Source organism: Salvelinus fontinalis, chromosome 1 (genome assembly GCF_029448725.1).
Source record: "Salvelinus fontinalis isolate EN_2023a chromosome 1, ASM2944872v1, whole genome shotgun sequence".
NCBI classification, from domain to species: Eukaryota; Metazoa; Chordata; class Actinopteri; order Salmoniformes; family Salmonidae; genus Salvelinus; species Salvelinus fontinalis.
This window is the reverse complement of record NC_074665.1, coordinates 59,077,588-59,094,578: the sequence shown is the minus strand read 5'-3', so window position 1 is coordinate 59,094,578 and position 16,991 is coordinate 59,077,588.

The following is a 16,991-nucleotide window of genomic DNA, read 5'->3' as shown; positions in this document are numbered from 1 at the left end:
TAAAGAAAAACCCTTGAATGAGGAGCGGTGTCCAAACCTTTGACTTGTACAGTATGCACTGAACTTGTCTGATGCTTTAAGCAGGCTGTTTGATTAAATAATTAAGACACAAAAAATACTCAAGATGGAGCCAGAGATCAAGATAGCCTAACCAGAAGAAGAAAACCTATGCCCGACCCTCCTTCACCCACTGTTGGTAGTCTTCGCAGAATTATTCTTCGGAAGTTGTTGGTAATAGGCTGGCTGCACCAGCGGTCGGCATCCTTTTCCATTTGGAGTGACAATTTATGTAAAAATGGCTACCAGTTATGATGCCTCTGACGAGGAGGAGTAGTAAGGATCGGAGGACCAATGCGCAGCGTGGTACGTGTTCATACTCTTTATTAAAACAATCGAACACTGAAACAAAACAATAAACGACACGTGAAATAACCAACCGAAACAGTTCCGTGTGGAACACACAGACACAGAAAATAAACACCCACGAAACACAGGTGGAAAAAGGCTACCTAAGTATGATTCTCAATCAGAGACAACTAACGACACCTGCCTCTGATTGAGAATGATACCAGGCCAAACGATTGTTGATTTATTTGTATTTTTATATAAATATGTTATTTGGGGTCTCCTTGGGCAGTCTTAATAATTGCTTAATTTTCACGCAAGAAAAACTGGATCTGGGTTTTAAGGGTTAAGATACAGTTTTTAACAGTTTAATATCAGTGTTTCATACTTAATTTGTGCATTATACCTTTGGATTTAACTTTTGATTGCAAGCCTTTCATATTTTTACCTTCATAATTGTTATACCTTTTTAGCATAAACATCATTTGGAATCTGTCCATGTTTTACCATTCAACAATTGAGGAACACGTCTTACAACACCCTGGACATTTGAGTATAATAAATTGACATTTTTGTCATGGAAAGAGCAGGTGTGTTTTGTACACTCAGTGTAGAGCTGCTGCCTAACAAAATCACTATTTTAGTAGTTCTTTAAACTAAATAAGGTATACTTTTATGTCTGCTGAATACCAACTATCAATCACTTAGATCATGTATTTTTATGTAGAGATACCTCGCGAAGCAACTGCTCTCTACTCTATCCCTCTCGATTGCGCATAGTCAGTTCTATCCGGGTACCTTGGGACGTCCCTACCCCATTGAAGTTGAAATTTAAAATGGTTAAGGTAAGGGTTAAGGTTAGGGTTAGTTAAGGGTTATGGTTAAGGTTGAAGGGGAATTTCACCCTGGGGGAATCTTGGCATGTTTTCATCATGTCCGAGGCATTTCTAGGACAGTGAGATGTATTTTATACATAATTGCCTAGGTGGAAGGCAGGTCTGGGCTTTGTGCGTTGAATGATAAACCCTATGACAGCTTCCGGTGTATTGAATGGGGAGGGGGGTGAGATCTGAAAATAAATGTAGGCCTGCTTTGAGGCATTTTGTGAAGGCTCTATGTTATACTGATCGAACTATACTTTTTTGTGTGTGTAGATATGGTTGTCCTTGTTCGATAGAGCCATTGGATGCCAAAAGTTTGGGAACCCATGATCTACTCTAATGGCATCATGCTATCTTAGCATCTCTGTCCCCAAGATGTGTGAACTGGATTGTAGAAATGGCCATAAGCCAAAATATGCATATACAGTATTTATTGCTGTGGTCTACCACAAACTGCTTCGTCTGGCTGTTGGTTTTATTTCTGATTATTTGAAACCCTTTCTGGCATCTGAACTGGTTGTGTTAGGAGAAGTATATCTTGATTGGATTACTCATGCCTAAGATCAGTTTAAAAATATCTGTCTTGCATTCAACTTAACTCAGTTGATAACGAAACCAACTCGGATGAATGTAAAAAACCTAGCAAACTCCTCATTGATTGACTTTATCCTGACAAACCATGCCCATAAGTATTTGGCTAGTGGTGTTGTTGCAGATGATATCAGTGACCACCGCCCTATTGCCTTCATTAGACATTACACATTGAAAAACCCTGACCCTCGTATAATTGTGAAGAGAAATAAATAAATAAAAATCTTGCCCTAGACGTTCCTTCATGATCTACAGTACCAGTCAAAAGTTTAAACACACCTAGTCATTCAAGGGTTTTTCTTTATTTTTAGTATGCTCTACATTGTAGAATAATAGTGAAGACATTATAACTATGAAATAACACATACGGAATCATGTAGTAACCAAAAAAGTGTTAAACAAATCAAAATATATTTTAGATTTTAGGTTCTTCAAAGTAGCCACCCGTTGCCTTGATGACAGCTTTGCACACACTTGGCATTCTTTCAACCAGCTTCATGAGGAATGATTTTCCAACGGTCTTGAAGGAGTTCCCACATATGCTGAGCACTTGTTGGCTACTTTTCCTTCACTCTGCGGTCCAACTCATCCCAAAACATCTCAATTGGATTGAGGTCGGGTGATTGTGGAGGCCAGTTCATATGATGCAGCACTCCATCACTCTCCTTCTTGATCAAATAGCCCTTAAACCTTTTCTCAATAGGGGGGCGCTATTTTCACTTTGTAAAAAATCGTGCCCAAATTAAACTGCCTCGTACTCAATTCTTGCTCGTACAATATGCATATTATTATTACTATTGGATAGAAAACACTCTCTAGTTTCTAAAACCGTTTGAATTATATCTGTGAGTAAAACAGAACTAATTTTGCAGCAAACTTCCTGTCAGGAAGTGAAAAATCTGAAATCGAGGCTCTGTTCCAGGGCCTTCCTATTAATTTGCCAGAAATCTATGGATCTCCATGCACTGCATACGCCTTCCACTAGATGTCAACAGGCAGTGAGAGGTGGAATGGGGTGTCTAGCTTGATCTGAGGCCGAACAAGAGCTTTTGGAATGACGTGTCTGGAATTTTCATTGTCTTGGAAGACGCGAGAAGGAACCCCAGGTTGCGTTCTGAAAAGCTTTCGGTATAGACGTTAGATATCTCTGGCTCTGATTTTATTTGATACATGTGACAAAAACATCATAAAGTAGTTATTTTAAACCGAGTTATATCAGTTTATTGAACGTTTATTGCGATTTTCGGCATTTTCTTTTCTTTGCGTTATGTGAAGTTGGGCACGTTTGCGCCACATGGCTAGCTTTGGTTGCTAATTCGACAGGAGAAGAGGACATTCTACAACCAAACAACGATTATTCTGGACAAATGACAACTTGTACAACATTCTGATGGAAGCTCATCAAAAGTAGGAACCATTTATGATGTTATTTCGTATTTCTGTTGAAAATGTTTAGTCATATTTTCCGCCCTTATTTTGGGCGCTGTCTCGCTATAACGTTAGCTGTATGTCGTACTAAAGTTATTTTAAAAAATCTAACACAGAGGTTGCATTAAGAACTAGTGTATCTTTCATTTGCTGTACAACATGTATTTTTTAGTAAAGTTTATGATGAGTTATTTGATTAGATTAGGTGACTCTCCAAGATTTCTCCGGACAATTTTGTGCATTTTGACTACATATTCACATTGTAAAACCACGATTTGTACCGCTAAATATGCACATTTTCGAACAAAACATATATGTATTGTGAAATATTATGTTAATGGACTGTCATCTGATGAAGTTTGTCAAGGTTAGTGAATACATTTATATCTTTTGCTGTTTTTTTCGCTATCGCTACCTTTGCGGTGAATGAATGTGGTTGTGTGGTTGGCTATTGTAGTAAGCTAATATAATGCTATATTGTGTTTTCGCTGTAAAACACTTAAAAAATCTGAAATATTGTCTGGATTCACAAGATGTTTGTCTTTCATTTGCTGTACACCATGTATTTTTCATAAATGTTTTATGATGAGTATTTAGTTATTTCACGTTACTCTCTGTAGTTATTCTAGCTGCTTTGGTGATATTTGTGATTGTAGCTGCAATGTAAAACTATGATTTATACCTGAAATATGCAAATTTTTCAAACACAACATAGATTTATTGTATAACATGTTATAAGGCTGTCATCTGATGAAGTTGTTTCTTGGTTAGTGACTAATCATATCTTTATTTGGTCGAATTTGTGATAGCTACCTATGCGGTAAAAAAATTGTGAAAATATGAGGTTGAGTCTTTTGCTATCGTGGTTAGCTAATATAAATACATATTGTGTTGTCGCTGTAAAAAATTTTAAAAATCGGAAATGATGGCTGGATTCACAAGATGTGTATCTTTCATTTGGTGTCTTGGACTTGTGATTTCATGATATTTATATGCTAGTATTTACTTGTGGCGCTATGCTAGGCTATGGTGGTTTTTTATTGATGAGGATGCTCCCGGATCCGGGATTGTGACCAAGTAGAAGTTAAACAGCCTGGAGGTGTGTTGGGTCATTATCCTGTAAAAGAACAAATGATAGTCCTACTAAGCGCAAACCAGATGGGATGGCGTATTGCTGCAGAATGCTGTGGTAGCCATGCTGGCTAAGTGTGCCTTGAATTCTAAATGAATCACAGTGTCACCAGCAAAGCACCCCCACACCACCACAACTCCTCCTCCATGCTTCATGGTGGGAACCACACATGCATCCGTTCACCTACTCTGCGTCTCACAAAGACATGGCAGTTTGAACCAAAAATCTCAAATTTGGACTCATGAGACCAAAAGACCGATTTTTCACCGGTCTAATGTCCATTGCTTGTCTTTCTTAGCCCAATCAAGTCTCTTCTTATTATTGATGTCCTTTAGTAGTGATTTCTTTGCAACAATTTGTCTATGAATGTCTGATTTATGCAAGTCTCCTATGAACAGTTGATGTTGAGATATGTCTGTTGAACTCTGTGAAGCATTTATTTGGGCTGCAATTTCTGAGGCTGGTAATTCTAATGAACTTATCCTCTGCAGCAGAGGTAACTTTGGGTCTTCCTTTCCTGTGGCGGTCCTCATGAGATCTAGTTTCATCATAGCGCTTGATGTTTTTTTGCGACTGTACTTCAAGAAACGTTCAAAGTTCTTGAAATTTTCCACATTGACTGACCTTCATGTCTTAAAGTAATGATGGACTGTCGTTTCTCTTTGCTTATTTGAGCTGTTCCTGCCATAATATGGACTTGGTCTTTTACCAAATAGTGCTATCTTCTGTATCTTATGGACTTTTTTGTAAGGGTATTGTCTTTCACTTTTGTCTCACATGATCTATTCACCAAGTCCCACAGTTTGAACTAACCCTACCATCGCTATTTAGACCACATATGTATTTGCCTGTTGTCTTTTATTTGTGGGTTTTCTCTTACACAGTGTAGTGCTGATAGAGTTGAAGAACACCAACTACAGATACACGTGCTTGTTTTTCCCCCCTTTATTTAACTAGGCAAGTCAGTTAAGAACAAATTTTTGTTTTCAATGATGGCCTAGGAACAGTGGGTTAACTGCCTTGTTCATGGGCAGAACGACAGATTTTTACCTTGTCAGCTCGGGGATTCAATCTTGCAACCTTGCGGTTACAAGACCGATGCTCTAACCACTAGGCTACAGGTGACAAACGTATTATTTAACTGTTGTAACATACAGCAGAGAAAATTATATTGTCCCCGTCAGGAGTCCAGGCTTTTGCCATAGATGGTAGAGTTCACGCCTCTGTACCACACAAGCTTTACAGTGGCTTGCGAAAGTATTCACCCCCTTGGCATTTTTCCTATTTTGTTGCCTTACAACCTAGAATTAAAATAGATTTTTTGGGGGGTTTGTATCGTTTGATTTACACAACATGCCTACCACTTTGAAGATGCAAAATATTTTTTATTGTGAAACTAACAAGAAATAAGACAAAAAAAACAGAAAACTTGAGTGTGCATAACTATTCATCTCCCCAAAGTCAATACTTTGTAGAGCCACCTTTTGCAGCAATTATAGCTGCAAGTCTCTTGGGGTATGTCTCTATAAGCTTGGCACATCTAGCCACTGGGATTTTGTCCATTCTTCAAGGCAAAACTGCTCAAGCTCTTTCAAGTTGGATGGGTTCAGCTGGTTTACAGCAATCTTTATGTCATACCACAAATTCTCAATTGAATAGAGGTCTGGGCTTTTACTAGGCCATTCTAAGACATTTAAATGTTTCCCCTTAAACCATTCGAGTGTTGCTTTAGCAGTATGCTTAGAATCATTGTCCTGCTGGAAGGTGAACCTCCATCCCAGTCTCAAATCTCTGGAAGACTGAAACAGGTTTCCCCTCAAGAATTTCCCTGTATTTAGCGCCATCCATCATTCCTGACCAGTTTCCCAGTCCCTGCCGATGAAAAACATCCCCACAGCATGATGCTGCACCACCATGCTTCACTGTGGGGATGGTGATGAGAGGTGTTGGGTTTGCGCCAGAAATAGCAAACTGGTGTTGCAGACTCTGGGGCCTTTCAGAACAGGTGTATATATACTGAGATCATGTGACAGATCATGTGACACTAATTATGTGACTTCTGAAGGTAATTAGTTGCACCAGATCTTATTTAGGGGCTTCATTGCAAAGGGGGTGAATACATACTCACACACCACTTTTCAGTTTTTATTTTTCTGAATCTTTTGAAAAAAGTTATTTTTTCCATTTCACTTCACCAATTTAAACTATTTTGTGTATGTCCATTACATTAAATCCAAATAAAATCAATTTAAATTACAGGTTGTAATGCAACAAAATAGGAAAAACGCCAAGGGGGATAAATACTTTTACATGGCACTGTAGATTGCATTCTGCTAAGGCACTTGTCTCTCTCTATATCGGTCAGCTACATTGGTGAGCAGGATGGGATCCTTTCGATACACCTATGGGGCCTGGGCACACAAATGCTCCTAGATAGAAGGGGGAATACAGAAGCATGTGTTCATGACAGTTCTACAGTTTCCATCAGTCAAATTGCCTGAGCAGACATAGTGTTGAAATATTATTTTTGTGAGAAAATGTGCAAGGAATGAAGGTGCCAATACTGTCACATACAACAAAAAAACAGCTCCTCCCTCAACGGGGATTGATTAACTTCAGTCTTTTCGGCTTTGGCCCACAACCTAATAACACAGCCACTCCACAGATAGAACAATTAGCCAGATATCTCACCGGATGTATAAATGTGAAGCATCCGTTTGGCTACCAAATATGGTGATGAGAGGAAGCCCAGTGGCCGGCAGTGGGAGAAAATGGAGTGAAATGGATTTGGTTCGATGTTTTACTAATTTCCTCCTCAATGAAACATTTGATCTCAGTACAGTTTTCTGTTTCCAAAACTAAAATCTATAACAAACAGAGTGGACTACGTTTTGTAGACTGTATCGTTTGCCTACGTTTCTAAAAAGTGCTTTGTTTTGAAGGAGTATCAGGTTTGAAGGTAAGACCCAGATGCAGACAATGTCGAATTAACAACAGTTTAATAATCCAACAGGGGCAGGCAAAAGACACGTCAAGGGCAGGCAGAGGTCAGTAATCCAGAGGTGGGGCAAAGTTACAGGACGACAGGCAGGCTCAGGGTAGGCAGAGTTGTCAGGCAGGCGGGCTCAGAGTCAGGACAAGCAAGGGTCAAAACCAGGAGGGCAAGAAAAGAGAGACTGTGGAAAGCAGGAGCTGAGACAAAAAAATGCTGTCTGACTTGACAAACAAGATGAACTGGCCCAGACAGACAGATAACACAGATATAAATACCCAGTGGAAAATGGGGAAGATGGGTGACACCTGGAGGGGGGTGGAGACAAGCACAAGGACAGGTGAAACAGATCAGGGTGTGACAAGGAGTGCAAGGGCGAATTGAGTTATTGCACACGTGCACTTCACAGAGTAGGTGTTTCCTAACGGAAATATGCAAACAAATACTACAACGTGCTAATAGGATCTCGCTAGCTCATGCTTGGCTTTGCTCACCTCCTTGCTTGTTGTGCCCACTATGATTAATTTGATTTGCTCCCAATGGAAACGATAGGCTCTGGTCCATCTTGGGTTAGTTATACAAATCTTTGGCAACACAGTCCGTGAAGGGCATGAGGCGTGGCTAATGTTAGCAAGCTTGAGCTAGCTACCAAGCTCAAATCAAATCAAATTGTATTTGTCATATGCGCCGAATACAACAGGTGTAGACCTTGCCGTGAAATGCTTACTGACAAGCAATTAACCAACAATGCGAGTTTTAAGAAAATAGAGGTAAGAAAATGTTGACACAGTAAACAAAAAAAACTCAAATTAAACAATAAAATAATAATAATGAGGCTATATACAGGGGGTATCGGTACTGAATCAATGTGCGGGGATACAGGTTAGTCGAGGTAATTTGTACATGTAGGTATGGGTAAGGTGACTATGCATAGATAATTAACAGCGAGTAGCAGCAGGAAGCTTGGCCCCAGTGATGTACTGGGCTGTACGCCCTACCCTCTGTAGAGCCTTACAGTTGGATGCCGAGCAGTTGCCATACCAGGCAGTGATGCAACCGTTCAGGATGGTGAAGCTGTTGAACGTTTTGAGTATCTGGGAACCCATGCCAAATCTTTTCATTCTCCTGGGGGGGGAAAGGTGTTGTCGTGCTGTCTTCATGACTTTCTTGGTGTTCTTGGTGTGTTTGGACCATGATAGTTTGATGGTGATGTGGACACCAAGGAACTTGAAACTTTCAACCCGCTCCACTACAGCCCCGTCAATGTGAATGGGAGCGTGTTCGGCCCTCCTTTTCCAGTAGTCTACGATCATTTCATTTGTCTTGCTCACGTTGAGGAAGAGGTTGTTGTCCTGGCACCCCACTCTGGTATCGCAACTGTTTGGCATCCGACCGTAAGGCGCTACAGAGGGAAGTGCATACAGCCCAGTACATCACTGGGGCCAAAATTCCTGTGATCCAGGACTTACAGTTGAAGTCGGAAGTTTATATACACTTAGGTTGGAGTCATTAAAACTTGTTTTTCAACCACTCCATGTCACGTTCCTGACCTGTTTTTCCTTTTTCTTGTATTTATTTAGTTGATCAGGGCGTGAGTTGGGGTGGGTTGTCTATGTGTTATTTTCTATGTTGGGATGTTTGTGTTCGGCCGGGTATGATTCTCAGAGACAGCTGTCAATCGTTGTCCCTGATTGAGAATCATACTTAGGCAGCCTGGGTTTCACGTGTGTTTTGTGGGTGTTTGTATCTCGTGTCTATGTTTGTGCCACACGGGACTGTTTTCGGTTTGGTCACGTTTGTTGTTTTTGTATGTGTAAGTGTTCAGTTTTACGTTCATTAAATAATGACTACTTTCCACTCTGCGTGTTGGTCCGTTCCGTCTCGCCTCTCCTCGTCTGAGGAGGAGAACGACTTCGACAGCCGTTACACTCCACAAATGTCTTGAAAACAATTTATAGTTCTGGCAAGTCGGTTAGGACATCTACTTTGCGCTTGACACAAGTCATTTTTCCAACAATTGTTTACAGACAGATTATTTAACTTATAATTCACTATATCACAATTCCAGTGGGTCAGAAGTTTACATACACTAAGTTGACTGTGCTTTTAAACAGCTTGGAAAATTCCAGAAAATGATGTCATGGCTTTAGAAGCTTCTGATAGGCTAATTGAAGTAATTTGAGTCAATTGGAGGTGTACCTGTTGATGTATTTCAAGACCTACCTTCAAACTCAGTGCCTCTTTGCTTGACATCATGGGAAAATCAAAAGAAATCAGCCAAGACCTCAGAAAAACAATTGGAGACCTCCACAAGTCTGGTTCAACCTTGGGAGCAATTTCCAAACGCCTGAAGGTACCACATTCATCTGTACAAACAATAGTATGCAAGTATAAACACCATGGGACCACGCAGCCGTCATACCGCTCAGGAAGGAGATGCGTTCTGTCTCCTAGAGATGAACGTACTTTGGTGCGAAAAGTGCAAATCAATCACAGAAGAACATCAAAGGACCTTGTGAAGATGCTGAAGGAAACAGGTACAAAAGTATCTATATCCACAGTAAAACGAGTCCTATATCGACATAACCTGAAAGGCCGCTCAGCAAGGAAGAAGTCACTGCTCCAAACCCGCCATAAAAAGACCAGACTACGGTTTGCAACTGCAACGGTACAAAGATCATACTTTCTGGAAAAATGTCCTCTGGTCTGATGAAACAAAAATAGAACTGTTTGGCCATAATGACCATCATTATGTTTGGAGGAAAAAGGGGGTGGCTTGCAAGTCGAAGAACACCATCCCAACCGTGAAGCATGCGGGTGGCAGCATACTGTTGTGGTGGTGCTTTGGTTATGTGGATATATTGAAGCAACATCTCAAGACATCAGTCAGGAAGTTAAAGCTTGGTCGCAAATGGGTCTTCCAAATGGACAATGACCCCAAGCATACTTCCAAAGTTGTGGCAAAATGGCTTAAGGACAACAAAGTGAAGGTATTGGAGTGGCCATCACAAAGCCCTGACCTCAATCTCATAGAACATTTGTGGGCAGAACTGAAAAAGTGTGTGTGAGCAAGGAGGCCTACAAACCTGACTCAGTTTCACCAGCTCTGTCAGGGGGAATGGGCCAAAATTCACTCAACTTATTGTGGGAAGCTTGTGGAAGGCTACCCAAAATGTTTGAACCAAGTTAAACAACTCAAAGGCAATGCTACCAAACCCGAATTGAGTGTACGGCATGTAAACTTCTGACCCACTGGGAATGTGATGAAAGAAATAAAAGCTGAAATAAATCATAGTGATCTACTATTATTCTGACATTTCACATTCTTAAAATAAAGTGGTGATTCTAACTGACCTAAGACAGGGAATTTTTACTAGGATTAAATGTCAAGAATTGTGAAAACTGAGTTTAAATGTATTTGGCTAAGGTGTATGTAAACTTCCCACTTCAACTGTCTGTACTAGGCAGTGTCAGAGGAAAGCCCAAAAAATTGAGACTCCAGTCACCCAAGTCATAAACTGTTCTCTCTTTTACCGCACGGCAAGTGGTAACGGAGTGCCATGTCTAGGTCCAAAAGGCTCCTTAACAGCTTCTACCCCCAAGCCTTAAGACTGCTGAACAATTAATAAAATTACCACCCGGACGATTTGCATTGACCCCCCCGTTTGCTTTTACATTGCTGCTACTCGCTGTTTATTATCTATGCATAGTCACCTTACCCCTACCTACACTAGCATTAAAAAGTTTGGGGTCACTTAGAAATGTCCTTTTTTTTAAAGAAAAGCACATGTTTTGTCCATTAAAATATAATCAAATTGATCTATAATACAGTGTAGACATTGTTAATGCTGTAAATGACTATTGTAGCTGGAAACGGCTGATGTTTAAAATGGAATATCTACATAGGCGTACAGAGGCCCATTATCAGCAACCATCACTCCTGTGAAATTTCTAAGTGGCCCCAAACTTTTGAACGGTAGTGTGCATGTACAAATTACATCGACTAACCTGTACCCCCGCACATTGACTCTGTACCGGCACCCCCTGTATGTACTGTAGCCTCTTTACTATTATTTTTTAATTATTTGTTATTTTTATAGTTTGTTATTTTTTAAATGTTTTATTTACTTGAGTTTATTTAGTAAATACTTTCCTAACACTTATTTTTCTGCAAACTGCATTGTTGGTTAAGGACTTGTAAGTAAGCAATTTTAACTGTGAGGTCTACAGTTGTTTTCGGCGCATGTGACAAATAAAATTAGATTTGATTTAGAGCTCAGAGACAGGATTGTGTCGAGTCACAGATCTGGGGAAGAGTACCAAAAAAATTCCCAAGATCACAGTGGCGTCCATCATTTTAAATGGAAGAAGTTTGAACCACCAAGAGTCTTCCTAGAGCTGTCTGCCCGGTCAAACTGACCAGTCGTGGGAGAAGAGCCTTGGTCAGGGAGGTGACCAAGAACCCGATTGTCACTGACAGAGCTCCAGAGTTCCTCTGTGGAGTAGGGAGAACCTTCCAGAAGGACAACCATCTCTGCAGCAATCCACCAATCAGGCCTTTATGGTAGAGTGGCCAGGCGGAAGCCACTCCTCAGTAAAAGGCACATGACAGTCCTCTTTACCAAAAGGCACCTAAAGGCCTCTCAGGCCATCAAAAACAAGATTCTCTGGTCTGATGATACCAAGATTGAACTCTTTTGCCTGAATGTCAAGCATGGAGGAAACCTGGCACCATCCCTTCAGTGAAGCATGGCAGCATTATGATGTGGGTGTCACACCCTGACCTTAGAGATCCTTTTTATGTCTCTATTTTGGTTTGGTCAGGCCGTGAGTTGGGGTGGGCATTCTATGTTTTTGTTCTATGTTTTCTATTTCTATGTGTTTGGACGGGTGTGGTTCTCAATCAGAGGCAGCTGTCTATCGTTGTCTCTGATTGAGAACCATACTTAGGTAGCCTTTTCCCACCTGTGGTTTGTGGGTAGTTGGTTTCTGTTTTTGTGTCTGCACCAGACAAAACTGTTTCGCTTTCGTTCTCTTGTTTGTTGTTTTTGTTCGATTCGTTTTTTTGGATTAAATCATGAACACTTTAAACGCTGCACCTTGGTCCACTCTTCCTTCAGCCCACTAGAAGCATTACAGAACTACCCACCACCAAAGGACCAAGCAGTGTGGCCAGGAGGAGCAGGGATCCTGGGCCCGGGAGAAGAGAGAATGGAGGACATCGTGGACATGTGAGGAGGTGATGGCAGGGGACAAGACCCTGCCATGGAAACAGGCTGAAGTAGCGAGGGAGGAACAACTTCGCTACCAGGAGTCACGGCAACGAAGCAGAAATGTTTTTGGGGGAGGCACACGGGGAGTGTGGCAGAGTCAGGATTCAGACCTGAGCCAACTCCCCGTGCTTACCGTAGGGAGCCGAGGATGGAACCAGAGCCAGTCGGGGTGAAATTGGAGGTGAGTGAAGGGAGCGAAGCAGAGACAGTGAAGGAGTTGATGGGGAGATTGGAGGAGAGAGTAATGAGAGAGTTGCTGTGTTGGTGCATGAGGCACGACATCCGCCCGACGGAGCGTGTCCTCGATTTGATGTCACCTGAGTCAGCTCTCCATACTCGTCCTGAGGTGTGTGCTAGCCGTCTGGTGAAGACTGTGCCAGCCCCACGCACCAGGCCTCCTGTGCGCCTCCCCAGCCCTGCACATCTTGTGCCAGCTTGGCGCTCCAGACCTCCAGTGCGCCTCCACACCCCCTCCTTCAGCCCACGAGAAGCGTTACAGTGGGGATGTTTTTCAGCGGCAGGGACTAGGAGACTAGTCAGGGTCGAGGGAAAGCTGAATGGAGCAAAGTACAGAGAGATCCTTTATGAAAACCTGTTCCAGAGCGCTCAGGACCTCAGACTGGGGTGAAGGTTCACCTTCCAACAGGACAACAACCCTAAGTACACAGCCAAGGCAACATGGGACTAGCTTCGGGACAAGTCTGAATGTACAGTAATACAATGCAATATATTAGCAAAAATGTCTAAAAACCTATTTTTGCTTTGTCATTATGGGGTATTGTGTGTAGATTGATGAAAAAACTATTTAATCTATTTTAGAATAGATTAACATAACAGAATGTGGAAAAATTGAATAGGTCTGAATACTTTCCGAATGCACTGGATGTACTGTACTCTAATCAATGCCATTTCGACATTGATCGTCCTAACATTTACAATTCCATTATTTTACTTTGAGATCTGTGTGTATTGTTGTGAATATTTAGATACTACTGCACTGTTGAAGCTCGGAACACAAGCATTTCGCTACACCCGCAATAATATCTGCTGCCGCCGACGGAGATGGCAGCATCGCTACTAGCTCTTAAGCAACTCTGCAGTATTTTGTTTATTCATGTACTATTTTTTACATTATTAGCTCAGCAATTGTTTTGTGTCATTACATACAGCTGGGAAGAACTATTGGATATTATAGTGGTGGTAACTCACGAGAACTTCCAGCATTAAAACCAGGATTATGACTTCCCTGGAGCGGATCCTTTGTTTGCTCTCCCGAGAGCAATAAAACTTATTCCAGAGGCTGACCCAAAACAACGCCAGCGAAGGAGAGGTACTCGAGGTGGTCTTCTGGTCCGACTCACAACACCCACCGGTCCGTGCACAACACCCACCGCTCCCGAGTATTTTACTCGCTAATGTCCAATCTCTGGATAATCTAGAAGAAAAAGAAACACACACCTATGTAGGCGAGGTGCTGGCTAGTGGAGTAGAAAACTTGAAAATAAAGGAGAGCCGCACACTCTAGGAGCTCAGATGCAAAAATATTTAATTACCAACGTTTCGACAGGCAAGCTGTCTTCATCAGGGTACAATCACAGACACTGCGGGATGACTCGTTTATATATAGTGTCAAGACACACAGGTGTCTGTAATCATGGCCAACAGTGGCCTAATATCATTGGATAATTACTCATATTAAAACGGCATAGAATGAGCAACATACAATTAATACAAATGGATAGCATACGATCATAGACTGACTAAAGACCACACAAGCGTACAAACAACCACAATGGCAAAGTCACAACAAACACAACAATCACAAGAATGGCTTCAGATCAAATTCCACATTAAGACCAAAGGGAGCAAGGGTCTTTAAATTAAATATCCAAGCAGCCTCTCGTCTTAACAATAAATTATCAAGGTCACCCCCTCTCCTAGGGAGGGTGACATGTTCGATGCCAATATAACGCAAAGATGAAATCGAGTGACCTGCCTCCAAGAAGTGGGACGCAACTGGGTAGGTCAAGTTTTTGCACCTAATGGTGCTACGATGCTCTGAGATACGTACTTTTAATTCACGCTTTGTTTCACCCACATAATTTTTACCACAAGGACAAGTTATGAGATAAATAACTGCCTTAGTGGAGCACGTAATAACACCTTTGATTGGGATCGATGTCCCTGTTTGTGGATGTTTGAAGGATCTGTATTTATAAGTGCCATTGCATTGGGCACAGCCATTACACTTATAATTACCATCCAATAGGGGCGCAAATAGACGTTGTCAATCTCTGGATAATAAAATTGATGAGCTCAAGGCAAGAGTTGCTTTTCAGAGGGACACCAGGGATTGGAATGTACTCTGCTTCACAGATACATGGCTCTCTCTCGATATACTGTCTGACTCTGTAAAGCCAGTTCGGTTCTCAGTACATTCCACCGACAGGAACAAACATCTCTCCAGGAGGCAGAAGGGTGGAGGTATATGTTTTATGATTAACGACATATGGTGTAACTGTGATAACATACAGAAACTCAAGTCCTTCTGTTCACCCGACCTAGAATATCTCATAATTAAATGCTGACCGTACTATCTCCAGCGAGAATTTTCATAAATAATAGCCATAGCGGTCTATGACTATTAAAACCTACCCCATCCAGAAACCGTGGATAGATGGCAGCATTCGCACAAAACTGAAAGCGCGAACCACCGCATTTAACCAGGGCAAGAAGACTGGGAACATGGAAGAATACAAACAGTGTAGTTATTCCCTCCGCAAAGCAATCAAGCAGGCTAAACATCGGTATGGGGACAAAGTTCAACGGCTTAGACACGGGACGTATGTGGTAGGGTCTACAGACAATCACAGATTACAAAAGGAAAACCAGCCACATCGTGGACACCAACGTCTTGCTTCCAGACAGGCTGAACACCTTCTTCGCTCGCTTTGAGGATAATACAGTCCCACCGACGCGGCCCGCTACCAAGGACTGTGGGCTCTCCTTCTCCGTGGCCGATGTGAGTAATACGTTTAAGCATGTTAACCCTCGCAAGGCTGCCGGCCCAGATGGTATACTTAGCCGTGTCCTCAGACCATGCGCAGATCAGCTGGCTGGTGTGTTCACAGATACATTCAATCTCTCCCTATCCCAGTATGTTGTCCCCACATGCTTCAAGATGGCCACCATTGGCCCTGTACCTAAGACTATTGCCCCGTAGCACTCACCTCTGTCATTATGAAGTGCTTTGAGAGACTAGTCAAGGATCATATCACCTCCACCTTACCTGCCTTCCTTGACATAATTCAATTTGCTTACCGCCCCCAATAGGTCCACAGATGATGCAATCGCCTGCACACTGCCCTATCCCATCTGGACAAGAAGCATGTAAGAAGGCTGTTTATTGACTATAGTTCATTGACTATAGCTATAGCCATCAGACTGCTAAACAGCCATCACTAGCACATCAGGGGCGGCTGCCTTATAGACATAGATTAGGAATTACTGGCCACTTTTAATAATGAATCACTAGCCACTGTAATAATGTTCCGTATGTAGCATTACTCATCTTATATGTATAAACTGCACTCCACACTATTCCACGGTATCTTAGTCACTTTTAAATTGCGTTTACATATTGCATCACCCTTTTCATATGTATATACTGTATTGTATTCTATAATAGACCACTGACTGTTAAACAGCCATCTCCAGCACATCAGAGGCTGCTGCCTATAGACATAGATTAGGAATCACTGGCCACTTTAAGGAAATGAAACACTAGTCACTTTAATAATGTCTCCGTATCTTGCATTACTCATCTCATATGTATAAACTGTACTATATACTATTCTACGGTATCTTAGTCACTTTAATTGTGTGTAAATATTGCATCACCCATCTCATATGTATATATCGTACTCTATACTATGCCACTGTATCTTAGTCCAATGCAGCTCTGACATAAATGTATATATATTCTTAATCCATTCCTTACTTAGATTTATTTTGTAGTTTGGGTATATGTTGTGAATCTGTTAGATATTACTTGTTAGATATTACTGCACTGTTGGAGCTAGAAGCACAAGTATTAATCTACACCCGCTAAACACGTGTATGGGACCAATATAATTTGATTTGATTTAAATATGTGTATGTGATAAATACACATTTATTTGATTTGTTTGTTCTTATAGGTAGCCAGATCGTGATTACAACAAAACATTTTACCACACTGTCTTGTTACATTGGTGAGTAAAAACTCATGCTTCCTCATACCCTTTAACTTTTATGTCTGAAAATAAAATATTAATTTGACTAACCTGCGTTACAAACTCCAGTGAGCA